At 38.4% G+C, this 27,137-nt stretch overlaps 1 long non-coding RNA gene across 5 annotated transcripts in view; it reads right to left on the reverse strand.

Annotated features, from left to right (window-relative positions):
• Positions 1 to 27,137, reverse strand: part of LOC311438478 — a 98,407-nt gene that overhangs the window by 52,174 nt on the left and 19,096 nt on the right. The window contains exon 1 of one of the 5 annotated variants that reach the window (XR_014694128.1): positions 4,080 to 4,140. The exons of the other annotated variants lie outside the window; for them this stretch is intronic. This is a non-coding gene — a long non-coding RNA (uncharacterized lncRNA). Of the gene's footprint in view, positions 1 to 4,079; positions 4,141 to 27,137 lie in introns of those variants that run through there. 5 annotated transcript variants of the gene reach the window in all.

The following is a 27,137-nucleotide window of genomic DNA, read 5'->3' on the forward strand; positions in this document are numbered from 1 at the left end:
TGTCTTCGCTTATTAGCTGTTACTTCTGCTTAGCCATTTCCACACCTCCCTACTTGATTATCAAGTCCAAACATACTTCTAGAAGCGGCTACAAAACAACAGGAGCTCATATCATTAGTGGCAGTTTTCTGGTAGAAGCAAGAAAGGTGAGGAGGCCTGTGAAGGCGTGACCTTCCCCTGCTGCAGCAGCCAAAGGAAGAGGATTCACTTTTTACTCTCCATAGAGAGTTCTTCTCTCTGGAGGAAATTTATTATTATTATTATTATTATTATTATTATTATTATTATTATTATTATTTTGTCTAACAAGCAGAGTTGTTTGCAGACTGATTTTTTTTTTTCTCCTGTGCAGTTCTACCAATTCTGCCTGTGAGAATCAACTCAGGATTTTGATAACTGCTCCAAGGACAGTCTGACCACACAACTTACACCTACGAGGTTACACCACACAGTCTTTTTCAGTACTTTGACTTCTAGGTCAAATAAGGAAGGACAGAGGCAAAGGCTGCTGCTTTCATCTCTCTTTAACTCTAACATCTCCTTCCTGAGGGCAGGAGTTCAGCTTCTTATCAGAAACAGACCTGCGAAAACCATGGACAGTGTTTTACCTTCTGCTGTGCTGTAAGTCTCGGCAAGTTTCTTCCATCCCTTCTGCCTCAGCTGAGTGGCAACCAGCAGTATCTGCTCTTCTCTAAACACTCTCCTTTCTCACCTTATTGCTTATGCGTGATGAAGAGAGCATGAATTTTGAATGCAGCAATTATCATTCAATAGATAGGTTTAAATGCTCCAAATGCCATTTAAATTCACAGAGGATTTTTTTTTTTTTTTCCCATACTGGTGAGAAAAAAAAAAGCCATTGAAATAAAGTGAAATCAGTTTTTATAGAATTATGTTTCTTAAATTGCTATTGGGGTTTGAATCTCACTACTACTTTTATTACAATTCAAGGTAAAATCCCTTAAAGCCAAAGAGGTCTCTTTTTATAATTGTTTCAGCTAAAAATGGATGTCCCATATATGATCCTACACCTGATGTTGACCAATGGACAGAGTCACACAAATACATATGGATTAAAAATTTCCCTAACTTCACTTTAAGTACGTAGCTCAAACCATAGCCTGGGTTATCAGGAGATTCTACTAAACTACAGAATTGAATTAATTTCTTCAAATGTGTAACTCTTTCTGAATGTATAATGAGTTAGGAAATTTCATCTGAGAGCTAGTTTTCCTCATCAGTTTGCCTCTGAATGAATGCTATGATATAAAGTATATTTTGAGTGGAGGCTTTGCATGGAATGATGCATTTTATATCAGGTGAGGCCAGAAAAACTCGCTTATCTTTATAGCTTCTGTTACACACTAAGAATTCTTGCAGAGCTTGCAGATGTTTACCAAACTATAGTTTGGTCATTTCATATGGAAAACAATCATTTATTGGATATTTTCATGAAGTCAGAGTGCTGGAAGAAAGCAAAGCTGTGACCCCACAAGAGACACTGGTCCTCTGCTGTACTTTTATGACTGGTGGGCACACTGGGGCCCACCAGGCCTCCATGCACACACCCAAGGGCTGTTTAACACAGAGGTGAACACCAGACAGATACTGACCTACACGTGTACACAAGAGGATCTCTTTATCTCTTTCTGCACAGTGATTCTCAAAACACCCATTGGCGTTTGTATTTTGAGAGTAATTTTTTTTTTTTTTTTGGAGGGGGGAGGGCATATTATCACAACAAGCAATAGCTTCAAGCCTATTAGAGAAAATAGACCACAGTGAGTCAACATTCAATAGCTCATGGTTTAGAAAAGTATTCACCTTGAAACAGTCAATATGTGCATTACACATGGATATTTAACAGAATACCTCACCCATGGTTTAATTAACTGTGCAAACAATTAACGCTGCCCAAGCACAAAGACAGCAAACTCTCTGCACAGCTCAAATGAAAATGTTGTCATTCCCCAGAAGTGACGCTGTGACATGGTAGCTGCACGGATCGTGAAGTGATCCTTACAGCTGTCTGGGGCCCCCACTCTCATGATGCTTATTCATTGATCCGTGAAAATTTTCCAAAGGAAGGCAAGTATAACAACCTGTAATAACCAATGCTCAAGTTTCAGATGCAGACTATCCCACTTGTTTTCTGGAAAGCAAATGAGGTGCAAATTAAAGACAAGTCTTCTTTGCTACTAAGATAAGAGCTCTGTGGCCATCTCTGCTGAAAACGGAACACCCGATGCACTGCTCACCAAAAACTACAGTATTGATTTTTATTTTCTAATTCTCTTCTGGAAGCTGGTAGCTATATTTTGCTACCTTTCTAGTCCCAGGCTGCCCAAGCAAAGGAGCAAGGTGTGTGAGGTGAAGGCTTCCCCAGATCTGTTGGATCCCCATGGGAGCAGAGGGCTCTTTTAGGGCTCCCCTGGCTGGAGGGAGCACTGCTGCTTTGCCTTATCCCCTGTGCCCAGCCACCTCTTTCCTGGGCTTGAAGGCATACACCCGATCTTCCCTCATGAGCCGTCTGCTATCTAGGGACAGTTTCAGAGCAGGAACTTCCTGGGTAACTGGCTGGGAAGCTGCTGCATGTTTTTGGATTCATGTCCCCAAAACACACTGGTCAGAAAACATCACTAACAATTTAACAGGTTATTATACAGGTCCAGAATGATGTGATGCCATGTCCTAGGAAGAAGATATTGGAGAAGTGGTACAGGAAAGTGGACTCTTACTCAGAAAATGGTAGGGTGAAAAAAAGAGAGGGAGCACTATAGAAATATTGAGCAAACAGGGACATTTCTGCACTTTCTTTGTGATACAAAAGGCTCCAGGTGTGGCATGTTTCCAGTAAGATCAACAGATCTACAACAAACATTAAAATATTACCTTGTACCAGTGGATTTCAGTTTTTATTTTTTGAGAGTCCTTGATTATTTTCATGAGGAAGTACATACAGTAAATGCAAACCTACTATCAGTCAGCTTTAGCGGATCTTATGGTCAATTTAGCTTTCAGGGCCTGCACATCAGAGGTGAAAAGCCCTGCCCTCACACCCTTTTGAAAAATTGGTTTGGTAAAGCTTGTCACTTTAAGGAATGGACTGCCTGCCACAACCATAAGGGTGCCTTTGGGTTTCATTACACTTCTCCTTCTATTTAAATCTGCGGTTAGACTGGCTGGACTCAGCTGATGAGCAGAATTCAATCTGTACAATACCAGGTGGGGTTAGGACAGCTATAATAAGAATATCCCAGTGGGCAACGATGGGTCGCTTTCAAGGCAAATGCTGTGTATCAGGGAGTTCAGATGCTGCTGGTGAAGTGCACAGAACGGGAAGATGAAGGAACTTCAAATCAAAAATACAGTCACTCACTAGAAATCCTAGGTAAATATTCTCATAGCAGCTGATCTGTGGGAAAAGCAACAAACTCTTGGATACAGCAGTGAGCCCAGTTCAATCTTTTTAACCTTAACCAAGCAGTTCTCTCCAAGCTTAACTGCATCTGTCTGTCTGCTGGGCCCTACAAAGACAACACATCAAGTGCTGACAGGTTCTGCACAGGCAAGAAGGTTTCCAAAGTCACTCATTGGGACATACAAGGTTTTCTTTACTCTCCGTGGCCCTGAGGGAAATCTGAGGAAGGATGTTTTCCATTAGAAACCACCTTCCTCCAGGAGCAACCTCAGCCACGCAGAAATATACTTATGGCCCTGCTTGAAAGCACTTGTGGTATCTAATTACAAAGGCAGACAGGCATTAAACTTTTCATAGGAAGGCGTGTAAAGGAGAGGGATGCTAAGCCGAGAAGACCCCGAGCCACCGGGTGCCAGGTCAGCCCTGCCCCGAGGCCGATTCTTCCTCTGCCTCCAGCCTTGACAACAAAATGGCCGGCATCACCTCAGCACTGACGTGCAATGAGGTGAAAATGGCCAACATCTGAGAACAAAAAAAAAGATAACGAGGGTACTTCATGCTAACAAATGAGCTGATAAGCTGTTTCCCTTTCTCTAGGAAACGTCAGCCTTCTTTCAAAACAAGAGCAGCGAAAAGCCAGGACAAACACCCCGATTACCTGCTCCTCCCATTGCCGTGCCCCTCTGAGGCCAGCAGCAGCCGGGACACGCCGACAAAATGGCGGCTGCCCGTAGGCAAAGGCACCAAGTGCTTCCCACCAACAGTCCCTGTGCACCAATTTCTGTTTGCCTTTTTCTGACCAGAGAAGAATTGTGTTTGTTTAATGTTACAGTTCATTAACTAACTTTCATTGCCGTATCATTGTGAGTTGAATTTTGTCAGGGACTGTTTTATCTGGCTTTGGTTCTGGTGATCAGTAAAACACCTCATGATCTGACACAGCCATGGATGATAACAGGAGAACTGCCCTGCTAGGTACAGCAGTGTCAAAAGCTACGTGAAGAAGAGCACGGCAGATTTAACATTTAACTTCACAGGCTACTCATTTTGTGTTCAGAGCCAGTCAGCCATAGCAATATTAAACAAAGATTAATGCTTTATGACACTTCTCAAATAAACACTGATTTTGTTCTGTCCCTATAGCTGAGCGACATTGCAAAAAAAGAATCTAAATGAAAAAGTATCTAGGAGCTGTAATTCAGTTTATGAATTTATGAATAAAATATTTTATTAGAATGCGCAGACTTTGTGGCTGCCTCTTCCACTGAGGCTGTCAGTCTGGGCACAGCAACCAACCTCCCAGAGGCCGTTCACAGCTGTGGGGGGACACGAGCTGGCCCCTGCTCAGCAGCACCCAGCAGAGGTGGCACCGAAGGGGATGGCCGTGGGCTGCTCTTGAGCACGAGCTCCTTGGTGCTTGCCCATTTGCTCAGTTGTCTCAAACCTTCTGGTATATGCTCTACTGCTGATGACTTTCAGTATGAATAACACCCAGTAAAGCGATTTTAAGTAACTTCAGGGGAATACAAAAAAACAAAAACAAAAACAAAACAAAACAAAACAAAAACAAACAAACAAAAAAAAAAAAAACATAAACCTAGCACATCATTGACCTCCCTGATAACAAATGGAAACCTCCCATTTCTGTCATCTCCCTGGCAGAGATTCCAAGGCGCCTTGTACACTTCTGACAGCCCTGTGCACGCTGGAGATGCTAGCTCCTATCTAGGGTACCACACGGTCCAGAAGACCATTGCAAGAGTTAAGTCTTACAAAGTCCCAAATTTTAGCAAACCCAAACATTTATTAGAAAAGTACTAAAGAGCTAGGATAGATCACAGATGTTGAGACACAGACTAAAGCATAGTGTAGGAAGGCGTTTTTCTTCACCAGGCTAAATTATCTGAACAGAACTCTCACATATACACACTTGGAAGCTTACACATCTACACCAGTGAACCAGAAATGCAAGACCTTGAGAGGATTTTTGTTTATGAGTTTCTTGCTTTGTACACTCTCTTTTTTAAGCTCCAATACACTGAATAGTTTTGCTCATGTCTCATGAGAGCCTTCTCTTTCAAAAAGTTTCAAATCTTCCTTCCTCCAATTCCAAAGGTACAGAAAGAGTATTGGTACCATCATTACCAAGAAGCAATCAAGCATTTGGGATTTTCTCAAAGGTCAGAAGGCCTCTTCAGCACACCACCACCTTTCTTTCTGAGGCTTTGCACTCTTGTTTCGTGGGGCTGTTTGTGATAGATTCCTGCTATCCCATGAGAGGTCTGGGTTTGCCTACAAGGCACCATCACTGCAGCCTTACCAGCTCACTCTGCAGGTGTGCCACATATAGTGTAGGCAGTGTTTGAAAGAGGAAAAAAAAAAAAAAAAAGGGAAGGAAAGGCTGAAAGAGAAAGTGTGGAAGAGAAAGAAAACAGATTGAGTGTACTGAACAGTTTCACATAGAAATCCTTTCATTTAATGAGTTTGAGAAGCACAAAGTTCAAATTCAGAGTTTGATTGCTGTTATTACATTTTACCTTGGGTCACTTCGGAATTACTTGGTGCTGGTGTGATTTGCCATGGTGTCTCAGAGGAGTGAGGAAGACTGTGCATCTCAGGAAATGTAGCTCAGCAGAATAGCCCTGGCCACCTGCTCAGCCACCAACTGTTCACACATTTTCCCCCCTATTTTTTTTTTTTTTTTTGTTTATTATTTAAACATATGGGCCAAAGGATATCAAAAGACATTTATCAGAACACTAAAGTAATAAACTAGAACAAGGTGTCGGTTTAAATAGAAAACATGGTGAAAAGAAGTATTAAAAACATTTGAAAAACATGCCCCTCTCAGTGCTGTCCTTGAAGGGTGAGTTTGTCCCTCCAGTATTATTTTCTAGTTGGGCTGCTTCCTGGGTTGAGCAGCACCAGAGGCGCACAAAGTCTCCCCTCTCCTGTCACCTTGAGCCCCCAGCAATGGCTCTGCTCCTGGACCTGCTCTTCCCTCACCTTCTCTGGCACTATCACAGCCTCTGCAACCTTCCTCATGCTGGGCACCTCCACCAGAGAGAAGCTGATTCCTTCCCTCCACAGCAGCCATCCCAGACACAGTGCAGACCTATAAGTGTTATTAGGTATCTGAACTGGAGTTCTCTGTTCTACAGAAATAATTGCATTCCTCGTAGTTTTGCAATTTTAATTCAGGGTGAAAATCAGAAAATATTGCAATTTTTAAACTGATAGAAATTCCAGTCTTACCTATTTATAATTCAGAGTACATGGCTGCTTTATCGCATACAGAAAGTATGCTGTAATATTTTAAACATTTAAAATCAAAATGTAGGTTATTTCTGAGACCTATTTTAAAAATATCTGTTTGCTTCAATCCATTTCTCTTACAGCTTCACTAATTTAAAGTCAATTCAAGAGAGATACAAAGCAAAATGCTTTCAACAAAATAGATTTTTTTTTTTTGTTATTTTAGAGACAAAAACATTATAAACAACACATCTAATACTCTTGATAAAATAAATTTATACATTAGGTTAAAGGTTTTTAGAAGTGTTAGCTGTGTTTGGCTACTTGCTTTTTTCACTATGAGTAATCAACATTTTCAAAAATTAGTCCTTAAATTGGACACCTGTAAACACTAGACATTCTTGTCCTCCTCTTCTTTTTCCTCTTTTTTTTTTTTTTTTTTTTTTTTAGCCTTTTCATTTTTAAGGCGATAACAGTTTTATTCAAGGCATCTTTAGACACCCAGCACTTCTAGGAGAGATCGAAGTGAACAAAAGCTGCATGTTTACTGTAGTACCATGGATGCAACATTCCTATCTTGATATCGTATCAAAGACTTGCAAGAGGTGGAGAAAACATTCTTGCAGATTTTAAGCATGGAAACATTACTTTCTCTTGTAAAGACCTAAAGAAAATCAGCACATGCCTAAACACTGTAAACTCCCTGGTTAGAGGAGGGTCCCCCCCGCTGCATTTGCTGTCAAAGGCCCCCAGTAATCCTCAAACTGCCTCACACTGGAGCAACAGAAACCTGTAGGAGCTAGAGCAGGCTGAAGCTCAGCAATTTCCTAGTTTTAAATTTTAAGTAGAGAAATCAGCCTGAGGCCAACTGTGCTGCACTCCAGATGATACCAGATCTATGATGGCTTCAATTATTACTCTTTGGAGATGTAAAATTCACTTGCAGAGAACCTCCAGTTGTGTTAAAACCTTTTCTTTCTGTGTGAAAGTACAATCTATGCCTGCCCCATTCGACTAAAGCATTTCATGGCTACGCAAACAGCCTCTGTCCTAATGGGCACACTCAGCAATCCATAGTTTTAAACAGAGCCTGTGTGAAGTTGATGAAGCACAGCTTTTTTTTTTTTTTTTTTTTTTTTTTTTTTTTTTTTTTTTTTTTTTAATATTGATGCAAATGAAAATGCCCTTGCAGTTATATGCCATTATCCTCATCGCTTCCTCCTACCTGCCAAGTTGCTCACGTGGATGCTTCCTAATCTGCTTTGGAGTTTGGAGTTTATTGTAATCAAGTCAAAGTAAATTGGGTTAACAAAGACCTATCTATTAGATTCCTAAGTAAACCTGTTTGCTTTTGAACCTGGCAGCCAAAGAGCTCATGAGAGAACAGAAAGTTTAATATATAGAAGAGGGAAAAAATGTCAGGCAGCTAAGGAAATATGAAAGACCATAACCTCTCCATTTGGCACGGGCAGAAGATGTCTGTGTCAGGGGTGGATACCATCAGCTCTCCCACAATGTCTCTTTACCTTGTCATTCCAAGAAATTCAGTATGTGTTAGCAGGCAATACTTGTTATTCCCCCCTCCTTTTCATCCTCACACCACACTTCCTGGTGATACAGGTATGTTTTCTTGCACCTATATCTAGGTACTTCTGTGTACGTAATGAACAAAAGAAGCTAAGGGAAAGCAGAGATGCTCCTACAAATCTCAGATTTCTGGGGTTTGCAGTCCCTGAGTTCTCAATACCAACCCCCACAACTTGCTTGAACAAAGCTGGTAAAAACCACCCTAAACGTGGAAATAACAGTGCACAGAAGTTACAGCAACAGTCCAGCTGTTTCTTTTACTTGAAAAATTGCCCAATTATTTACTTGAAACTGTGCAAATTCTAGCATAGTCCTAGGCCTTTCTGGCATTCATCTGTCACACTGTCTGTCATATGAAACCGCCCAGAATTAAAATCCACATCCCTTTAGCATCTCAGCAAAGAGTTGTCGGCCAAGGCTCTCGTTCTGATGGATGATACTAGTGACAGCTGCCAGAAAACACAGCTAAATTGCTCAACAGATACCTTGAAGGCGTATGCAGCAATACATATTACCTAAAAAGAACCAATATATATCTTTCTGTTCATCAGTTTGTACTTGTACACTTTATTCTTTAATCCCAACCTCCTAAATCCAATTTCTCTGGAGTTACTTATTCAGACATCACCGGTATGATTAATAAAAACAGAACTGGAATTGACAATGGCTAGATTAAAGTGCCAAGCCCAACCATCAGAAACTATAAATTGGAATAGATCTATTGACAGAAGCATGCCAAGGCTTTGGTCACTCTTCTTTATACAGCCATTATTTTGTTATCATGTATCTACCAATACCTCATAAGCCTGACTAGTGAGTGACACAAGCCTTTTTTTTTTTTTTTTTTTTTTTTTTTAATTGAGTTGATTTAGATGTCTTAATTCACCACCTCCCCACCCGCCCCCCCCCAGTTAGCCAGCTGGATGCACTTAACTCGTCTTGAAATTAATTTGTCCTTAATTTTTAAAGTAGATCCAGCTTGTGAAAAGCATAAATGGATCTGTGAATGTTTCAGCCAAGGGTTCCTGTATCCAGAGACGGCTTGTCAGGAGTATGTGGGTTTGGGAGGTACAGCTTCCAGTTCCCTGGGGATTTCTATTTGTCATTATTTGACCAGACTGGTTATTTATTTTCATTGCATTTGGCTCATTTTGAATGAAATTATTCTGACTAGATTTTTTTTTCTTTTTTAATAATTCATTCTATGAAGACGTTGTTTTCTGCAAAAGTTGGTTAAAAAAATAAACTCAGTGTCTCTTTCTCAAAATTCAGGCTTACCATCAACAACCTTCAGCTCTGCATAGGCTTCCAAGAACTGACAATCCAGAAAAAAAAAAAAAAAAAAAAAAAAAAAAAAAGCATGGAAGAAAACAGTATTAAAAAAATAGTAGTAGAAACACAGGGTTGAAATAGCAAAGGTCAGCAGAAAAGGAGCACAGGTCTCCTGACTCCTAGTCTGGTGCCCGCTGCTGGCCAGCAATGGCTCTAATTAGCAGTGTAGATATCCACTTTATCCATGTCAATGATATTTACCTACTTAAAGCTGTGACCACAGACAGTCACATTGAAAATCCAGGTTGTTATTTTATAATTAGCATAGTATATATACATACAGGACAAGGCTGTCTCAGCAATAGATTTAATTCGGCAGCTGAGCCTTGGTAGTCAGGGTATGTTTTACATGTAAATACTCTAAAGCTGTTTATTTAGTCCCTGATAATTTTAGCAGTGAAGAAGCTGACCTCACACTTGTTTCATGGTACTGCTGTACTTCCAACAGGTTCTGCTTTTTCTTGTTTATCAACATATTTGCTGTCAATTAATTTAAGTATCTTTTTTTTTTTCCCTTCCAGTTCTATGAATAAACCAGAAATAATACACTTGCAGTCAATGCAGAGTATACATCCAAAATTAAATTACTTCCATCTCTTAAGGTTTCTGACAAAAATATGGAGGTATTAGAAAATGCAAAACCATTTCAACATAAACTGTGCCATTTCATATTCATACAGAAGTACTCATATAACTATCTTTTTTTTTTTTTTTCCCCCTTCCAGATAAAATATCATTTAATGGATTTCTATTTCTGTTATTTAAATAACCACAGAGCAATCAGACAAAATAATACTGTTACTGCTGTAAACACTTTACAGACAATAACAAAAATAACATTTAGGCATTCATTTTCTGAGAAAACATACAAAAGATGTATTTCTCCCCAAGAAAAATTCCCTAAAAGATATTCAAAGAAACAAATGATTCAGAGGAAACAGTACAGATTTGGGTGCAATTCTTTTTTTTTTTTTTGGAATCCCAGCTCCACAATTTTGCATGCAAATGTACACATTTGCCACATGCAGTCACAGTGCTGTAGTCTATAGCTATCATAAAGCAATGCTTTCATAACACTTGCATACCCCACAGCCCTTTTACCTTCTTGGACAGCCATTGCAAAAGAGTTAGGTTCAGCTAGCCCTTAACCTGGTCAAGTTGCTATAGACCAGCTATGAGCGGAAAATGTTGTAGAGAGCACCCCCTTCTTGTTCAAAGCCTCTATGGATTGCCACAAGATGGTATTGGTTCCTAGCAGATGAAGCTCAAAAGTGTTAAGCACCTACCTATGTGGTGTTGATATGCAGAAAAAGGAAAGTAAGAGGAATAGGAGTACAAAATCAGATAGAGGAGAGGAAGTAGCTGCTTGCATAAATGCCTGAACACAGCACACCAGAAAGCAGTATCCAGGAAGGAAGGAAGCAAGGACAAGAAGACAACAACTGAATGCCAACCTAGGAAGTGCAGAGGGCAAAAGTGAAACACAAGAGTTGGTGGTGCAAATGTAAAAACCAGCTATCAAAGAAATAAATGAAACCACAGTAAGAAGTGATATTTCTGGACTCAAAGGTGTGCACTCGCCAGGAACGTTAGGAATTGTGGTTTAACCCTGACCAGGCAGCTCAGCATCACCCAGCTGCTCGCTCACTCTCCCACAGTGGGGTTGGGTGAAAACTGGAAAGCTAAACGTGAGAAAACTCACGGGGTAAGATGGCAGCAAAAGCTGTGCACACAAGCAAAGCACAGCAAGCAATTCATTCACTGCTTCCCATTGGCAGGCAGATGTGCAACCATTTCCAGGAAAGCAGGGCCCAGCACACTAACAGTTACTGGGACAACAGACGTCATCATTGCAAATGTCCCCCTAATACTAAACTGGTTTAGGACTAAATCTATCAGTGTAGCAGTGGTTTGTAGGAAGGACTTATTCTTGGTCTGCACACTTGGTTACAGACACACACGAAGATCTCTGCCAAAAATACTCCTACAAGAGAGAAAAGGTACTGTGAATTATGCCATATTGAGAGTCTATACATAAGACAATTTGGACTGTATACCCCAACAGCATAACACCACACTGGAAGACTAAACTTTGCCCTTACTTTTTTTTTAATCACTAAAACATTTTTGCTGCTTCAGACTTTGGGACTCTACACTAACTCATATTTCTTTCTGATTAAATTAAAGCATAGGCTTTTGACAAATTAATATCCATCAGTGATTTTGGAAAAATAATAAGAAAATATTACAAAGTGATGGAACTAAATTTGAAAAAAGTTACAGCTTTTACAGTACCAAGGCAATAAAATAGAGGAAAAAAAGATAACTGTTGTGACGTGGACTCAGTTGCTTTGCAAAATTTATATTTTACATCACCATTTCATAAAACACTTATAAATATTAAAAGATGCATACGATATTTTTCAGCAGCTTGTTTTAGAAATTGCGTAGCTTAACATTTATTGTTTGAACGTGAAATTGTGGGCTTCAAAAATAGTTTAGCTTGGCTTTTATTTCTTCCTAGGAAGGGCCAAAAACTTACTCTAATATTTGATTTTTATTTCCTTCACATAGAATATTCATAAACATACAGTGCATTTCTGCATCGAAACAAGGGGTACTGGTGTTTACGCCAGGGTATACATATTCATATAAGAACAAAGGCAGTAATTTGCCTGGGTAATTTTCAAGTGAGAAAAAGTAAAGCCATTTCTTATAATAATTTAGCTCCCTTAAATTAGTTGGTAGGTTAAAACAATAAATTAATAAAAAGTAGATCCTTAATTTTTTAATAAATTTATTGACAATCAAATGGAACTAAACATTCTCTTCAAATTAGTCCATGAAAGACAGATTAAACAGCCCTGGAAGAAAAGTTGCAGCATTATGAATATGATCATTAGCTTTTTTTTTTTTTTTTTTTTTTTTTTTTAAAAAAAAACAGCTATGTAGCAGGAATATAAAAAATTAACAGAAAGTACATTTTGATGTTTAAAATTATTGAAAATTGAGCACCAACATATGTTCTGCAGCCCTCCTCTCCCTCAAGCTATTATCTTTAATTGTACGTAGACTGTTCTGCTGTTCTCTTATAAAACAATTTACACATTTTCATTTCAAATTATGGTAGACTGGAATAAACTCCTTGTTCAACATTGTTATGCATATTGCTGTTGCAGATATAAAACTTTTGGTTGTAAGGCTTAAGAAGTCTTTTGACAAAATAAATGTTCCTGGCCATGTCTGGATTTGGCTTATAGTCATACTAAATGACTTCTAAAAGCAGTGGTTTTGTGTGTGTGTATTTTTTGTTTTGTTTGTTTTTAATACTTCAGGAGCTCACAACTCAAGCCTACACTCAAAGTCAACAGGAAAGGGAAATGTTAAACTAGTTATCAAAGAAAAAAACTGAGTACAACACAAGACCAAGGTGAAATCTCAGCCTCTGAGTTCAGTGACAAAACACAGTGAGGACCAGGGAGGACTTCCGATTTGTTTTATACCACTTGAGCACATGGACACACTTCCTAAGACTCTTCTCTAAAGCCCTGCTGGAAAGATAATTAAATGCACCAGACAGCGATCTAATTACATATTTCAAAGATAGAACCCCGCATAAAGAAATGTTTACATTCTTCAACACGATGTGAGGAAACTGAAATTAATTTCCTTAGCCAGGGAGTCTGACTATAGAAGCATGAAATGTAGCTTAAGCAGCTCAAAAAGAGAGACTAATTTTCCCCAGTAGCAGCTATTCCTACCTGTAGGTTGAAATCTCTGTTGGAAGCCCAGAGCCAGGTTATGCTACATTTAGCATTGCTGCATGGAGACACTTCAGGTAGGTTTGGAAGTGAACAAGCTAGCTCAATACTGTACTGCAACTCTTTTAGTTACCTAATTCAAAAGGGGTAGAGTACCTTACCCCAGGTGGACACAGCTTTGGCACCCAAGCACCTGCTCCACGTGGTGACAGACGTTTTCTGCAGAAAGCTCTACTTCTGTACTTAGGTCAGAACTTTTCAGATGGGACTGAGACTAATTTTTAGTGTCATTGAAAAGGAGATAGAGAAACCCAGAAATAGAAGCCAGTATCTAGATCAGCCCGTTGTCACGAAGTCAGATCATCTATTCCCAAGTCTTCGCTGACAGATGTTTGTCAAGAGCCTTCTTAAAAACCCGTGATGAGGGAGCCTTCACAGCATCCCCAGGCAATCTATTACTTAGTGCATGACATCTGAAAACAAGCTCAAAGGTACAGAATGTAAATTAAAAATCTGCTGAGAAACCTCAAACAAGTGCTTTGGGGAAATCCCAGTCTGCTTTAACACTCGAAGAATACTGTTTCTTGTTCATAAAATCTGTACGTTTCATGTACATAAACTATAGAAAAAAGTAATATGCCAAGTACAATTAACTGGAATTGCAGATTAATCAGGTCTAGTCCTGAGTTGCCTATACTATCTGGTCTACATAGACAAAAGGACTACCTTTGTCCCCAGGAAATCATACTCAATGTATAGAAGAGGCAGCCCATTTGCAGACTGATCTAGAAATACCAAAGGTGTAAGACAGCTCTGGTGAGCAGATGGGCAGCATTTGGGATTTCAAACTTTCATGAAGTTTCTGTAAGCTTTTAATGGAAACATGGAACTGAAGGGGGAGAGATAACTTTGCACTTATTTGAAGATAACTCCCTGCAGGTACAAGAGGCATCAGAAAAGGCAGAAAGATTGTTTTAATGTGAATCCAGCAATACAGAAAGTTGATGGCATGGACTGGTTGAGAGCCAGACAACTGGCTTCCCTGTAATGAATAGGAGATTACTTAAGAAATGATAGAGCAGTCGTAAGAAAATGGGAATGGACTCAGCAGCTTAGAAATTGATGGCTAGCAGCTTCTGTTTGATTAGATTAACAGAAAGAGAACCGCAGAGAAATGCTTACAGAGAACTTAAAAATGAAGTAGTACCAGAAACAAATCTTCACAATATTTTGCTGAAAGATTTGGAGGGGCAGGACAGAGAACTAGGAAAGATTACATTTGTCAGGGTTAGGCAGAAGAATTCTTTAAGTGATATAAGTACAAAAAAGGCTAGATGAAAATTTCATCTGTATACTTTGATATAAAGTGCATGATTTAGTTCCGTTATTCAGAAAAAAATCTGCAAAACTATGTTGGAAACACAAACAGGTCTGACCTGAGGTTATCACTTGCAGAAGACTAGTATCATGAGATTGATATTTTCTGCAGCAATTAGGACAACAGATAGTAAGAGGAGTTTTGAGAATCAAGATTAAAAGCTCCATCTATCAATCGTGTGTTGCAATCATAAAGCAAAGGAAGACATCTGAGGCACAGTACCAGATTTTAATGTGGGGAAAAAAAATGATCTAGATTTTAGCTGTAGATTTGTGAGGGAGAAAGTTGGTGTTTGCTGATGAGGCTTATAGGTGGGAACTTAAAGAATAAAAACTTTTATTAGCTTTAGTGTGTGGTATTTTTGGATTTTGCAATGCCAAAGCTTCCTGTTAGGAGATGTACAAAGACACTGCTTTGGATCATTATTATATTCACACAGTGTAATTACAGTGATTAGCAAAGAGCAAAGTAACTTTTTGAAGTTTCATCAGCCTTCAAGATGTACTGATTTCCAGGTCCATTTACAAGAACATGTTGCTGGCAAAAGCTGCCTTTTCAGCTTGTTACTCCAGAAAATATTGAAGGTACACTTAGATGAATACATTTTGTGATGATATTAGGTAAACGTCAATATGACAATGGACCTTTTAATTCCAACTCACAAGAAACTAGCGGAAATTGTGGTGATATGAAAAGGTGATATTATTAAAGCATTCATATTGTATTTCTCTAACATTATTGAAGCAATTTAGTGAGTATGCAAAGAAGAACTCAAAGCTTATGCTGAGGAAGTTCTCAGTAGGTATTTCCATAGCAAGAAAGTATAAATAAGATAAAGTATAAATAATTCTCTCCAGAATTAGTTCCTCATTCCTTGAAACCTGGAAAAAATGTGCAGTGATAAATAATTTTGGTCCCTTCATAAAACAAGAAATTAATTCTCTGATGGAGAGATGCTCTGGTGAGCATTTTTCCTGAAGTCTTAAAAACTGACCCATAAAAATTAGGCTTTACTACTACTGTTAAGGTACTAAGCATTGTCTGTTGAAATAGAAACACCTTTACATCATGAAACAGAAAATAAGTGTCCTCACCCATCTGTATTTCATGGGGTTACGACCACAACCTGTTAAATCAATGCAGAAGTGGTACAGAGCATACATTGACTGTCTCCTCAGCTCCTGGTTTTGGCTTTACCTGGATGTAAAGAGTTCCTTATAATGGGAAGCTGCATTACTACTCCATGGATAGGCTCCTTGTAGAACTGTGCCTTCATAAAAGAAGCACTTTGAGAAATGTATTCAAGTTTAACTAGGCTTGATAACCTTTTAGAAAGTTTTTTTTTTTTTTTTTTTTTTTTTTTTTTTTTTTTGTAGGACCCCTACAGAGCTATCTTAGTGAAAACTGTAGTCATTTTTTAGCTCCAAGATAAGTGAGGTTCAGTGATTTTACTATGAAAAAAATAAATCTGTATTTTTGCTCCCCCAAGTGTAAGTCTCAAGACTTTGGCTTCATATTGTGCAAGAGGCTGGAAGATGCGTATAAGCACCATGCAATTCATATCACCTCAGTTGTTCAATGAGTCGCATGGTCACCGGTTCCCAGCTCCTACTTTGTGCATAGTTAACATCAGTAGAGGTTAATTACAGCTACCCATAAAGCTTCATTACAAAGAGTAAAATGAATTGAACTATTTCAGTTATCTTAATTATTTTTAAAATTATATAATACAGTCAATGTAATAATGATTGTAAAATAGTTTATACCTTTGCTAAAAACATTCTGAAGCATCTGAACTATTTCACAAGTATAAAAGGTTAGGACTATATAAACAAAAATGATATTCACTAAGAAGCTAATGTTACATGGTTTTACATCAGGAGTTTTACATCAGTCTCTAAAATTACCTGATTTATCTAGATGCAGGCACACAGGTACTGTGCCAAGGCTTTACCATCAAAAGGAGCAATTCTGTCTTCCTGTAGGAAGACTGAAGTTTAAATCTCATTCTTCACTACAAACTATCACAACAAATCCAGAATATCCTCTACCCTGGTCCCTGGAATATAGGGAATTATCTTATCTAAAAAGGGAAAATTATTACAGTGCTAAAACCCAGTCTGCCTTCCAGCTTCCTGTTGTATCTGTCATCAACACCAGCAACTTTAAACCCTATATTTCAAAAAATATATTGATACAGAGAAAATAATTGAGAAATAATTGATAAATTGAGAAAAAGGGTAACATTCTTCAGATGTGCTGTCAGATAGCCATCATTTATGCATATATCAGTGCATTTTGTCTCGGGGAGTAATTTAAGTAGAGGACAAATAATGAAGAAATTTCATTGTGAAACACTGAAGTAGACTTTTGTGAAACATACTGAAATAGAAATATGAAGTAGAAATAGAAATACAGAATGAGCAGTCACCATCTACATAAGTTTTGTTAAGCATTGTATAAATTATGCAGATTTAACAGCAGCTTGGTGGTTGCTAGGAGGAATATTCAATACCCCTAAACTGTCCGCATTTGGTGAAACTTCCTAGAAATTAGATCATGCTGCAAGGATGTTAAAGAAGTGAGCTGTAGAATTCCTAAGGAAACACAATTGATTTGTCTGCATCTATTAGATCACATCTTTGATATACCTAGATTACAAAGGAAAGTTTTCCATAAATCCAGAATTTACTGCTGACAATGAAATTTGCTGCAAAATATTCAACGTGCTTCTTCAAAAAGTGTTTGCAAGGTTATTTTGTTGTTTTAAGAACAATGGTTAACAGCATACAATTACTCCCTAATCTACACTGCTTCTTAAACCCTTTTTTGAAGATACTGATGAAGAAAAGCTAGATTATTTCTTCCTTTTGTGATGGCTAGTCCCTGCCTCAAGCCTGAGTGAGCACATTTGACATGGGTATTGCTAAGAGAGAAAGGGAATGCTACTGGGCCCTGGTTTTCTGCCCACTTATCCCACCAAAAAGGTCTGCAGCTTATCCTCCCATACAGGTGCTGAGTAACAGAATGACAAGGCTTTTTGTTTTCCCTCAGTTCCACAAGAGGAATAGATCTGGTTGGTATGCAGCTCCAGACTTGATTCATAGAGCTGGAAAGTTAGTCTTTTATAATGATGACATTTCTGCTGGTTGGTTAAAACAATACCTTTTCACATGAAAATATTGGAAAAAAAAATCTTGAGAAAAGCATCGAGTATCTTTCTAGAGAAAATCTTGAAAAAAGTATCTTAAATTTAAGTTACTGAAATTAAGTATTTTTTATTCATAGCTTTTGATGGGGCCCAGACAGGAGCATGCTTAACAGTTAACCAGAAGAATTTTTTTTCTTCTACAAGTTAAAAATGAAATAGGGAGTGTTGTGATATCCCCCTTTCCACGATCGGAAACAACGGGCTCCTTGTTCTCCAGCTAACATTTGATTCCTCCCACACTCTTCTAATCCACTGGAGTTTATTTGCAGGGAATGGCAGGTTTATTCCATGGCATTTGGAATTTAACATGTTAGTAACTGGCAAAATTGGCACATTGTATAAGGCACAGAAGCAATTAAGAAAACTGTTAATGATTGCTGAGAAAATCCATAGTGTGAGATTTACCCCTACTTCATTTTTGTCTCATCAAGATAAAATGAGCTTTGTTTTATAGTGTCCATTTGTTATTTTGGCTTCTATGTGTTATTTGTATGCTTCTGTACAGTATGTCTACTACCTTGACCTTCTGCTTAATATACTACATAGAAAGTTTTACAAACCATATTTCAAAGAATTAGTTTCCACTATGAGAATGATGCTTCCAGTTGTCAGTGACACACTTGAAATCAATTATCACTCACTAATAAAAAAGAAGTAAAGCAGTAAAAAGTAAGACAAAAGAACAGCAAAAAAAGCATACTCCAAAGAAAGCTTTGACAGCAGGAGACAAAAGTAGCAGAGCTCCATGACATTTGCTTGGGACTTCAGTATCACTTTTGGCTAAATGGAAGGAATCCAGGTAACAAGGTGAACAGAGGCAACCTAAAATCCTGAAGTGAATTAGGTAAGATTAAGTTAGATGGCTCCAAATAATTTCTAATAAAAATCAAAGGGGAATTGTATCAATGATTCTTTTTGCAAAGAAATGGAAAACGTATCAGGTGTATTTTTCTTAATGAAGAAAAGTAGCCTGTCAAATTGTTCTAGCACCCTAAACTTTACCCCTAAATTTAAATTGTGTTGTCTAAGGTATTCAAGCACTGCTGAGAAGAACACGGGATTTAGGCATGGATAGCCCCAGTCCTTTCAATGGGTCTTAAAGGCATGCTTGGCTTAGATATCTGCTTGGCTTACAGCCCTAATGACTTAGTTAAACAATTCATTGTGGATGCAGTTCAGAAAAGGGCAAAAACAGGTATTAAACTTTGGATTTAAAGAAATTAAGGTCAAAGGCAGTGCTTAAAATCTTCAGTATAGAGCCATGGGAAATGCAAGGTCAGTCAATTAAGCATGTGGATATGTCCACATTTCCTTTTGAGGGTCACCCCAGACACCTATAGCCCAGAGCTTTTAGAGGCTCATGCCAAGGCCATTGCAGGTACAGCCGGGGCTGCGTGTGCCAGGACAGCCCAAACCCATTTGCTCAGGTAGGCTGCTCAGTGAAGCAGGCGTTCAGATGGGGAAGAAGCAGAGCATAGAGCACACAATGCTCCCTGGAGCACTGGAGGCACATTCACCAAGGCAGATTTATAATAAGCCAGATGGACACATGTTATAGACAATATGGCATGGAAGTCACACTCAACCATCATCAGTTGCTAACTTACCTAACTGAGTAACTAACTACCCTACACCTCCAACAGATGTAAATATTTTTCCCACTTCCCCCATTTATGCAGCTTTTACTGGTCTCTATCATGTATGTTTTTTTCCTTTTATATAATATTGTGTTTTTAAAAAATAGTTCTCTTACCAAACACACACACAGAAGGTAAACCCTACGGGCATTTTGGTAATAAAATTAAAATGAATCTAAATAGAACTTAATTCTCCAAAATCAGTTTTGTTCCACTGCATTTAGCAGTGTGAAATAAAAGAAACCATGGATCTAATGGAAATTGGAAAAAAAAAAAAAAAAAAAAAAAAAAAGCTAAATTTCCATTGAAATGGAAGCAAACCAGCTTCAGGGACATTAAAAATCACCTTTTATTGTCATTAAATAGCAAACATTTAATAGGGTGACTTGGGGAATAACACAAGTTATTTGACATACAAATCATAAGTAAAAACACGCATGGCCTGCTGTGAGAAACATGATAAAATCCTTTTCAGTGTCTGTCAGAATGGAGCTGTCTATAAACAAGCAATAATTTGTTTCAAATATTGTGTGCTGGATCATTAAGTGAGGAAAAAAGGCAACAAAAACAACCAAAAAGTTCTTAAATCATACATGAGTGTTTGTGAACAAAGACATATTTCTGGCATTATGGAATGCACCCAGGATGTGAATCTGAAGGAAACCACACATTATGTACGTGAGAGGACAGGAAAGCCATAGGAGCAGACGCAAGCTGTTGTCACGCTTCAGTCAGCTGGGACTTTCCAACAATTCATTCTACCTATGCTTCAGGACTTCGCCAAAAAGCTTTTCACTCTCATCTCAGCAAGAGTACAGGCAGCTGTATTTTGATGCATGCTCTGAATAGATGTATTAGATTCATCTTTTTGGTGTGGTCCTGGGTACGCATTAACTGAGAGGTTTTAGGAAGGAAAAGGGAAAGCTGTGCTGAAAACCAGTTGCCAATAACTCAGTGTCAGGGTTGTCACCCAGCAGTGAACATATGGCTGCCGAAGCGCGCTCTCCTGTGTCCTAGATGAACTGGTGGGGATCCCTTCTTGCTGGGACTTACCTGAGACATCCTCTCAGTGGGAGCTGGACCGTGAGGCAGTTGGAGTGCTCTCTATCAAGCAAAAGATCTTCCTTAAACTATATCCATACACCTGTATAAATTTTATCAAGTATAATAATCTTGTACTTAATCAAGTACCATAATCTTGGACCCCTAAAATAGATTCTACGTGGACCATTAAAAACATTTTTATTCTTTCAGGTGGATTTTTCATGATCCTGGACAGCCATTTGTGTTTTGGTGCCAGTACTACCCACCCACTCCAGATGTTTCAAGCCTGATCCAAAACTACTGACATCAGAAGAAACATCCCCTTGAATCCACAGATTTTTGGATCTGGTCTTTCCTGTTCGTCATTTTTCTGTTTAAAAACATTAGTACTTTACTCTTCCTGAAGATATTGACCCTTTTTTGGCTTTTCACCCAAAACATTGTTCCTTTATGAACCCATCTTAGAGGAAGAGCTATTAATTTTCCTGCAGGATACATAACACATTTTGCAGATGAATGTCATTGTGTAAAGAAGCCTTCAGCTTTAGATAAGCAATAATGCATTCCAGCAGGATGATTTACAAGAAGAGTTTTCATTTTTCACTTTTCTGCTGGTCTAGCCCATTAAAGGCTTGGCTATGATGCCTGCCAACTCCCCTTCACAGGATGAAATACAAGAGCAAGGATTCTCTGTGTTCAGCTTCATAGAACAGAAATGCTCTATGTAGGAAGAGTTGCTTGTGTTCCCCTTTTTCCACCCACCTCCCCAAATTTCCTACATGCTCTGAAGTAGGAGACTTGCAGCCTGTAAACTTCTTGTTTCCGAGTATTAAGATTTAAGATACCACAAAATGAGGTTTATGACAAATTACGGAACAGCAAGGCTGTGCAGCTCTTTTCTGTGCCTCTTAAGAGCCCCACAGGAGGTCACTGAGATCATACCCTACAGCCTCGGCATCATCTCCCTTCATTTACATTTTATCTAATTTTCTCTCGTCTGTCTTGGTACTTATCACCATAATTGCCTCACAATGAGTTTTGACAACTACTGCGAAGGCGGGGGAATACAGGCAGGAGAGCAGCTGCCACAGGCCTAAAATCTCAGAGGCTGCCACGGTGAAATATTGTGTGAACGACAGCAGGAACCCTCAAGTTTGTAGTGGAGAACCCCAAACCAGCAGGTGGTTTTTCTGTCAAACTGCTTTTTTTCCCCCACCCCGGGGTTGTTTGTCATCCCCCATTATTTATATTCAGCTTGATGCACAGTACAGAATTACAGTTCAAATTTGCCTGCTGGAAAGTTAAGGCATGTGGTCTGTGACATCTTCCTGGGGAAACAGTGGAATTAAATGAAAAGTGATGCAAGCCTTTTAATAGCATTTAATTGGTAATTGGATGCTTTAGGAGTAAACAACTGTTAAATAACATTGATGAAAGGTCTGTCAAAAGATGAATACATTGTCTGGTAAGCAACTGTGTGGGCAAATATTTCAATTGCTCCAGTCTAGCCAGACAGTGTCTGAGTAATTCCTGAACCTGGTCTTTTAAATTGAGCTGGGCTGGCTTCCAGACAAGAGCAAATCTATCCTCTGGGCTGTATGGCTAAAGACCTCAGTGCAGAGCTATGATCGTTGTTCCTTCTGTGATTTCCCATTCTTTCAATTCCTGACATTTTATATTACAACATTGCTTTTGTTACTATTGCTTTAATCCCCTAGACACTGCTAGGTCTAAAAAAGTGGTCCAAATAACTAAACTACTGTACAAAGGTTTGCTTCATCATTACAGGTTAGGACTCTAGTTCTCTAAAGATTCATATGTATGGGATAAGTCTTTACGGGAGTTGGGAGTTTTTCTTCAAGCATTTGCAGGATTTAGACATAGAAAGTTTAACTGAAATTTTACTTTGCTGGTAAATTGGAATAGTTGTGATGATCTGCACACTGAATTGAAATAAAAACAAGGGAAAAGCTTCCATAACAATCCCTTTTGATTCCAAAGTTTGTTACAGGCATTGCCACACCGTGTGTGGCCTTAGGCTGCATGTACATAAAAGTCCCGCTAGTTCAACCTCAGCAAGAACAAGACATCGTGTATCTACTGAGAATATTTAAGTAGACTTGATCATATAGTCTTTGTAAAAAAGATATATCCTAAAGCTGAAAAAATGTTAATGATGGTCATACAAGTATGAGCAGTGTCATTTCAAAGAGTCTACACTGATGATTATATTTGCACTATTAAAACCAAATACTCCATCCTACTCCCAGGTTATGAACCGTAACTGAATAAAGCAAAATATAACTCCTGAACCTCACTCATCACTCTTTATACATGGAGGCCAGCTATGACTATTGTGCACATGGTGATGATACTTGAAACTTAAAGGAGTTATGCCTTGAAATTCATCAGACATTTTAAAACAACAGATTTTGAAATAAAAAGGGCAGTAAGAATGTCATAGCACCCATTCACTTTCACCACCTAAACCAGCATATTATTTGAATAAATTCCGCACTGCAATTTAAAAATATTTAATATTGCTGCCAGTAGTTTTTGGCAGATGTTTAAGATGAAGAAAACTTTTATACATTCACATTCTCTTCAAGTAATAATGCTTTTTTCTTGACAAAATTACCAGAGTTAGTAAATGAGAATATAAGAATAAACACATGCTTAATCCAGGTCCCTAAATATATGTATCCTTCAGAAGTGTTGCATGACCTGAATGGTTTAGCCTTCACTCTTAGTAATGCTTTAGATGCTTAGGGCTCCACATGCCACAGAATTTTAATAAGAGTTCATTGGCTAAAAGAAAAAAAAAAAAAAAAAAAGAAGAAAAAAAAAAAGTACAAGGTATTATAATATTTCCTTTATCACAGAGGTAGCTCTACATTGTAGCAACATGCCAGCAAGACAGCATCCAGCTGGGATGCAAACTGATCTTTCCTTCCCCTTATTTCCAAGATTGGAATTAATCCCTGCATTAGATACTGACAGAATTTGTTTTAGGGATTAAATTTGCTCAAAGCCTTTGTTCATAGGAAATGCAGCATGTGATACACAGATGACTAAGCATTATCATAAGCTAATAAAAAGACAGAGATAAGGACCAAATCGGTAGAAACAAAATTTCAAAGGTAAAATATTCCCTTTGCCTGCAAGTTTTTTTCCTTCTCTCTTGAACCCTGTTTTACTTTTCGATTCAAACTCATTTCTTCACTATGTTATTTTATGGAGTCGATGAAAACCTGATAACCCCCTTTTGCTAAGGAGGCAGAAGAACTAATTGCTTTTTGTTCACTATCTTGGCTGATGGGTGAGAAGCTAAAACCCAATTTATCCAGTAATTGCTACATTCATGAAAAACAGCATCAAAGCCTCGATGCGTTTTACTGTTGTCTCTTGGGAAGGCTCATGTCTAATTCTTATGCTGATATGGCTCATAATATAGTCCTCTGACTCTTCTATTTGCTCTTGCAATTACAAGGTTTCTTATTCCATTGTGCATATTCCTCTGAACTAAGATTAGCTTAACTGAGCTTCCTTTGAAAACTTGCCTACCCATCAAATGCATCAGGCCTAATGCATTCTGTAGCCACGCAAAATCAATGAACAGCACAATTTTCTGCTTCCTGCAATGATCAATAGGATTCACATAATGGGTGGAAAATTTTTAATCATGACAGCCCAGCATCTAGCAGGCATAAATCTTCCCTGCATTATAACCTCTCCATTTCCCACTAGTACAAATTTGCAGGTATTGAATAATATTTATGTAGCAGATACATTATGAAAAGCAATACAATTAGAACTTCACACTTCAGTGATGATGGGTTGAGACCCCAGAGGCTTGTTTCCCAGACAATGTACTGGCTTCCGTATTCCAAATGCAAAATCCTTTCTTCCTCCAGGAATGTTTTTTGCAGAATCTATACTTCCTCTGGATCAGATCTGACAAAGCTCAGGAAAATGTTACCTCAGACAGACCATAGCTAAATAAGCACATTTAAATGAGTATGTCTGATGGAGCCTTCTCTCCCACCTCTGCCCTGGCTCATTTTGTGGAGTTGTAAGGTCTCGCACCAGGCCCTTCCTCCTCTCAAAACACCATGATGGAAGAGAAGGTGCCCTCTGACAGGGCAACCTGAGGCACATCAACATTCTTTTAGAAGTGCACGGTTGTTTACCACAGGTATTTCAGAGGGCACATGTCCTCTGAAACAAGAAGAGCTGCTACAAGAGGAGTAACTCCCTTTTTCTGTATTTCTTTCATGAGAGTTCAGAAATAGTATAAGAGAGAAGTGTAATCCAAATTGTTTCCGCTGATGTCCCAAATTCTGTCTATATTCAGAATTGCTCTTATCACTTATAAAATAATAGAGAGAAAATAATTTCCCAGTTAACAAAAACAGTTAAAGATCCATGAAGATCAGTAGGGCAACCTCTAAAGGAACATCACTCCACCCAAGTTTTCAGTCTAACTGTGGACAAGATTTTGAAGAATAAATTGGGGGTTTTGATGTTTCAGATTTTGAAAGGATCTTTTAAATGACAGTTTTGGAAAGCTTGGAGTACCTGCTTAATGCTTTGTTAAAGCCCAATGCAATGTTCGCTGCTTCTGAAGTTACTCTGCATAGTGGAATGCTAACAGGAATCACCTCATTCTGAATTCACAGCCATCCTCCTGCTGCCTTAGGGCTTGGGTCAGATGCTGAAAGGAAGCCTGAGCTTCCTAAAATGAGTGTAGGACAGACTTGCCAGGTCAAATTGAGTGTCTTTTCCACAGTTTTTATCTGTTTTTAATTGAAAGAAGATCACACCTTCAATATGTCTTCCAGAAATTAGCAAAAGAGAGAGAACTCTGTTATTCCACACACTAAAATATACCAAATTAGCATAGCAGAATGAAGCTCTGGAATAGCGTAATAGTCCAGATACTCTGTATTATTAGTCAGTGAATTTTAATCATAAAAAGAAATTTGGGCATCTTAAAATGTAATTAGACATTAAAATGAGGAATTTGTAGGTTTGACCAACTTGCTTTCATCTTTGTAAAACAGATATTTCTAGTACTTCCAACTGAAAATATTTCTAGATTTTTTTTTTCTATTTTAATTTGGTTTATTCTTCACAAGACAGTTTATATTTGTTAGAAACATTAAAAGATGTTCTCAGGCCTGAAGGAGTACTGTTGGTCAACTAGATAACAGAAAGTAGTGCAGCAAACCTGGTTTTCCCATCATAATTGGGATTATATATTGATGTAATCCCATCCCTTACGCTATTTTATTCTTCTGTAGTGTTCTTACAGACCTGAATATTTAACAGAGCAGTGTCAGATCAAATATGGCAAAACCTGGAGAAGAAACCACCCTTCAAAGAAACTTTGACATGCAATTTTGTAGTTTTTAACCTAATATATTCTGTGCAAGAAACGGGAAATGATTTGGCATAAGAAACTCAGCAGGAATATCAAGTTTGAGTATTGATGCAAAATTGTCCCAAAGTAGTGTGTGATGCAGTGAGCATTTCTTTAACTTAATGCTTTTTCAGAAGCTCATCACTACAAAACCTAACTGCTGTGTAAGTACAAAGGAAGACTTACACGCCTAAGAAAAGTTTAAGGATGAGCAAGAGCCTCCCTGTGTCAGGGTATTCCAGTACTTTTTGTTGCTCTGAGTCTACAAATCTCAGGATCTGGTTTTAAATGGGGAAGAGAAGGTCTGTGGTGCAAAAGCTTAGAGGAATCAAATGGCAGCTGGCATGCAGGTGCCTGAGATACAACCATCCCTTTTCCTGGCTCATACCTCACAGGCACTGCTGCCAAACAAGAACGAGACCATGTTAGACTACAGCTGTATGTCTTTATTGATATATTCTAGGAATGGATTCTATTTTCATCATCTGCCATTATGTTATACTCACAACCCTATACATGGCTTTAATGCTGAGCCCTTTTTTGTCCTTGCCAGACTGTCAGAGAACATCTTTCCAGCTCCTTATGCTCAGTAAATCAGCATGATTTGCTATGCCTTTGATCTTAGTGGAGAGTGGGTTTCACTGGGCACAAACACAAGTGCTAGCCAAATGTGAACCACTGAAGACTCTGGTAAATAACATTCAAAAAGTCAATGAACTGTGTCACTGCTCAATTCTGTGAAAAAAAATAGAGAGTTGCAAAAATTTCAGACTATTCTTTAATAATCATTGAAATACGACTGGAAAAGCAAAGGGTATGTGATAAGCACTTCATTACTACACTGTCACAACTGTAACTGTCTACATATTTGCAGAGGTTTAGAAAGAAGATTCCTTTTCCTTATTTTTATAAGAATTTTCTAAAGGAGAAAGTATTAACTTGCAACTTGCAGTGAAGACACACGAATATAATCACTCAATACAGATAGAGGATTATAGCATGAGTCCATCAAATATCTACTGAGAGCATAAGGCTATTCTTCCTATTTTTTACATTAATATGTGGAAAGAGACAAATTCAGTGTAAAAT

The sequence above is a fragment of the Aythya ferina genome (assembly GCF_964211825.1).
Source record: "Aythya ferina genome assembly, chromosome: 6".
NCBI classification, from domain to species: Eukaryota; Metazoa; Chordata; class Aves; order Anseriformes; family Anatidae; genus Aythya; species Aythya ferina.